The sequence below is a fragment of the Rhea americana genome, unplaced genomic scaffold (genome assembly GCF_003343005.1).
Source record: "Rhea americana isolate MKP2758 unplaced genomic scaffold, rheAme1 scaffold_353, whole genome shotgun sequence".
NCBI lineage: Eukaryota > Metazoa > Chordata > Aves > Rheiformes > Rheidae > Rhea > Rhea americana.
This window is the reverse complement of record NW_028186483.1, coordinates 466,883-472,385: the sequence shown is the minus strand read 5'-3', so window position 1 is coordinate 472,385 and position 5,503 is coordinate 466,883.

The window sequence follows — 5,503 nt, the reverse complement described above, 5'->3', positions numbered from 1 at the left end:
AGCCAGCAGGAAGTCTCCAAATACGTGCAAATGGATAGGCAGAAAGGAAAYTCCATCCCCAGCTCCACATGGTTCAAAGCTGTGGTTCTGAAGTGACCAAGAGGCAGAAATCAAAACTTTCTACAGTAGAAATCAGAAAGGTAAGCTTGGGGTCCCTCTCATGAAAAATCACATTAAATCTAATGTAAATGCTGTGGAATGTGCTACCATGGGAGATTTTGGAGACTGACAGCATCAGCTGATTCAAAAAGGGATCACACAAATCTATGGACAATCGGTCCATAAGCAGAAGGGGAATAGGAAGGAATGTGTCCTTGAATGTCCCTGGACCAGCAATGGTGGGCTTGGGACAATACAAGGGGAACAGTCCAGGAGAAATGGCCAGGCTTGCACCCTCTCACTAGATAGCAAGTATGGTTATTCATGCTGTTGGAGAGAAAGTGTACTGGGCGAGATGGCCAGTATTAGAGTATTTATGTGTTGATATTTAGGCAGCTAAAGACTGTTCTGCTTTTACTGCTTCTTCAGGAATCTACATGACACTCAGCAGGCACACCTCAAAACTATTCAAGTATGCCATCATGTTTTCTGTATAGGATAGATTTGGGTTAAGGTTGATCTATCACACGCAGCCCTACAGTTATTTCATTTCAGAAATCTGAAGAAAAACAGCATTGCAGTTTTCTGTCCTTTTATCCACACTCCTGTCTGCACTGGTATCAGGCACCAGTCTCCTGCTTAAATCTAGTGTCTCAGCCTTTTCCACCCCCACATAACTGTTCCCAAATACATACTTGTGACACACTTGGAACAACATCTGACCTTCAGGTCCTCCATCCACATCCTTACTGCCTGCCAACAAATTTTGGCTAACACTTAAAGAAGATATCTCACCACTGACCTGGCACCCTGAGCTATCAGCTGGCAATGAGCCCCTGCAGTTTAAGGAAAATAACACTCTCCAAATACCCCAGGACTCCTCACCCTACATGCTTACATCCCATGTTTATCAAATCAACAAGATTCAGCTTTATTATTGGATCGTTACTAATTTGAAGTATATGTGTGCTTTTGCCTTGAAAGATAAAAGAACAAGTCTCAATTCAAACCATTAGAAAAGCACAAGTGAGTATAAATAGACAGATAAACTTACCAGTCAAGAGTTCTCTGTAGATGCTTCTTTATTTTAGATATATTAGTGGAGACAAGCAACTAGCCCCACAAGCCTTCTCAGGACTGGCATGCTTGGAAAAGATACAGCTACATCTAGAGACACATCTCATCTTATTAAGAGTTGTTGACCCTGCCCCAAGCTTTTCCTGAATATGCTGCTAAAACTTTGGCAACTGTATATCATCAAATAAGAGAATTATAAAATTATTTTTCAAATTCAGACTACTTCACATAAAAACAGCTTGGCACAGCCAACAAAATGCAACAGGACTGGGTACTTAGATACAGACCACTGTTTTTAGGATATCCTGTTATATACACCTTAATATTTCACTGCAAAGCTTTGAAAAAACTTGCCATATTCTCAAGTTCAGGAAAGGAGGAATTTGCTTAGAGCATCTCCTAAAAGTCTCAAGGCTGTTAAGAATCTCAGAAGGTCCCCTTGGAAGGACAGTGATTACATAAACTATCCCCGATACATGTCTATCTAGTCCAGTTTTAAAGACTTTTGGTAATGAAGACAACTTTTCCAGTACTTCTGTATGCTTGTCATGAGAAAGCTTTTCCTAACCCTAATTCCTGACTTGAACCTTCCTTGCTGCTCTTCACCAAATCCTGTTGCACTCACTGCAGGCATAAAGTGCTGTCTTTCACGTATTTGAGCACAGTTATTGTACCTGCCCCTCAGTCTTTCCATTTCCGAGATGAAGAAACCCACTGCAGTCTTTTTTGCCTTTCTTAGTGGACAATGTTTCGGAAAACTCTGATCATCCTCATCAGTGTTCTTGGGTTTTCTTTCCTTAGCCTATACTTTCTCAAAGTGCGGTGCCCAGCACTAGACACAATATTCAAGTTAAAACCTTACTGCATGACCTTCCTGTGTAGGAGGGAAGGATACTTCTCATACAGGCATTGCTCCCATAGAGTGCATGTCCCTCAGAGCACATACTGTTGATTTAYACTCAGTTTTCGACCCTGCTATAGCCCCTATGTCAGGCACAGGCAGCTGTATTCTCTTGCCTGTTTAAACTGCCGTAGCCACGGTAGAAGTGATAAATAGACTGTTTTAGATTTATAGTCAGTTAGCAGATGACTCAAAATTGCACACAGTTCACTTCTACTTTTTCTTTACTTTGTCAACAGACTGAAACTTCACAGAGTTTGTTAATTTTACAAATATTTCTTTCTTAAACGTCAGTATAAGTACATGTCGGAGAGTGGGGATCCATGCTACTAGCCAATGTGGATACCTATATGTGCTCATATTCAAAGAACTGGTTTGCCTGTCCTCAAGAATATATATTTCGTGTATAACTAGCTCTTTTTTATTTGGAAATACTCAGTAGCCTTTAACTGATTTCATAAAGAGTTTTAGCTAAATTCACTAAATTATGATCCCGGTTAAGTAAGCAGATTCAGCAGACTGAATCAAACAATATGCAGTAAAGGAGACTCAAGATACCGTTTTGGAAAGAAATGTTAGTCTATCTTCTACTAAGTGGCTTCAGATCAGCACACTTGAAGCCTAAGTTCCCAMACCCAAAACTTAGCACAACAAAGGTACTGTCCAGAAAATCATTAACTGTTTGGAAGATAGAAATAATCATGGAAAAAAAATGTTTTTAAGGAGCTCAGAAAACACTCTCATAGCCAAAAACTACAAGAAAAAGAAGACAAAGGCAAGCAGTAATCCAAACAAGAATATCCAAAAAATGATACAGTAAAAAYACCAGTCTGTTTTTAAATTATTATTTGATTAATTAATATTTTTTTGTAATGCATAAGCAGAAAAAATGAACTGTTCTCAATATCCTATACTCTTTAAAACAAGAGAAGGAAAAAATAAAAATACTCCTCTGCTGGTGGAAAGAATTTCAGTAATCTTTACCAAAATATAAAATTGTTACTTTCAAATTACAGTGGTTGCTCACTGCCAATTTTAAAGTTACAATAAAAAAGGAACCTTAAATATTTTTAGATTAAATTTTTACACTATGGTAAATCTGTAAGTAGAGTGAGATATTAATAGAATTCCTCATAAGAAAGAAATATAACATATTAATTGCCAGAGGCAATTTTTGTTCCAAATGATCTAAAACAGAAACTTTCATAGAGTCATTTTTTAAGAAGACCTTTAAAAGGCCAATTCTACCAGCCTCCTACTTTAACCTCCTATTCATGAGTACTATAGTTAAAAGCACTAGCTATTACATGCAACTCTAAAAAGCCAAATAAAAATTACAGTTTATTTGAAGAGGCATGTTTAGACCTCTCTGTTAGCATGAACACCTACACAGTTTAAAGCTTGCAGGTGAAACACCCTTGTTTATGAATTATTTCAGAAATAGCTGCCAGGTCTCCAATTTTAGCCTTCTCTTACTGCTCACTTTTCTCAGAGCAGTAAATTGTAGAGTCCATACAAATGGAAGAGAAGGAAAAAAGCAGAACCAAGGATGCACTGGTGACTAACCAAGTGAGAAGTGCATGGGACTTTTTCCCTAAAAGACTTGTTAAAAGATACATACTCACAAAACACCCACAGTAATACTGATGATTCACATAAAGCCTCTGARCTATTGGGGCAACAGCCCACAGAAGTAAATAGTCATTCCAAAAAAAAGTGCTCTGGCATGCACAGCACAGTGATTACTATTCTTACATCCGGGCAGAAGGGCACTACCTTTTTTGCTCAATCGAAAAAAGCTTTTTTTTTGAGAAAGTTACTTTGCTGAAGATGCTGAATCTTTTGCTTGATACGAAATTACCTCTATATTTCCTCTCCTAGCAGTTTACAATTTAAATCACTCTGGCCAACTGGCATAACTAAAGTCTGTGCTGGCTTTCAGCAAGCAGTCCRACACACAGACTTTTCTTTAATTACAGAAAGCATGTTTAGTGGATAAAGTCAAGTTCTGCAAGTGACTGTTCTCCAAGCATTAGATCAAGACGTTCTCAGAGCAGAACTGTCTCAGCCAAATTTTAATCTTCATTCATCTTATTGCTACAGAGTTAAATGCAACCACATATATCATCAGAGACCTTTTCCTGTATTAAAACCTAGACATCAGATACTGATTGATTGGGCTGTACTGTCTCAGTGATGGAAGTGTCAGCAGTATTTCTCAGAAAGGCAGCCAAAAGCACAAGGAATAGTTCAACTTATGGGGTGCTGCTGTTAGAAATCCAAGAATTTATGCAAATCAACCCCAGACCTCACCAGGCAGGGTGAGGGGGGAACTGGAACATCACTATGCAAAATGATGTGGTCCTACTGCATACTCAAGCTTGTTTAGTTTACTGTAATACTGAATTTGCCAATATTAATTTCTTAACAAAAATCTTGCATCTGGGAAACTACATCACCATTAAAGTGACAAAACCCACATCCTGCTTAAATTTTATTCACTTGAATGACATTTCCATGGAAAATCACTGCAAAGAAAACCAAAACTACAACAGAAGCAGACAAGGAAATATACTATGTTTATTAAAACTAAAAGTATGTCTTTCTTCAGAGAAGCCAGACCAACATCTTCACTAGGATCTGCTCATTAAGAAAAAATCAGAATCACACAGAATCATTGAGGTTTTTTTTGCAGAAAGCAGAAAACACTTTTCTACTGAATATCTCTGATAAAGAAACAGGTCTTCTGTAGTAGCAGTGAAACAGTTAAATTCTAGTTATCCTAAGTCCTCCCACCTTTCCTTGCAGCTGAGGCTGTCTGCACATAATTTGAGAAAGTTGAATTAAAGGAAAAGAATACTGTATACATAACATGTTAAACTATGAGTATGAAAAGAATGTATGTGAAAATGCTGCATATTTTGTGTTTGCCTTTAATTAGAGATGGATTCCTGATCTTGATTATCCTAAGCAGAAAATCAAGACCAGTTCCTGAACCAAACAGTCTTCCCTTTCAGGGCCTCTTCTTGATTTATGTAAGGCTTTAAACAACACACACACAAAAATCAAGGCTAGGGTTACTGTTCTTTTACATTAGTTGCTTTCTTTGAGGATGAGCCTGTGTTTTACTGTAGTTCTTCTTGATCAACCTTACAGTATAAGAAAACAGCTGAAAAAGCACTACTGAAAGTGATATTCTTTTAAAAACATATTTTGATAATCAGCTTAATTTTATTTTGATTAGTGGTCCACAAATAAAAATTGTCCCTACTGGCTCCCCTCTTGTTGGTTTGGATGCTACTGTGCCACTTAGAAGCAAATCATGAGTCCCTGTTGAAATGTGTTTTGTGATAACCCATCTGGATCGTTCAGAACTGAAAATAGTACCTACATACATTGATCAGATCGTTCGACCTAATGTGGCTC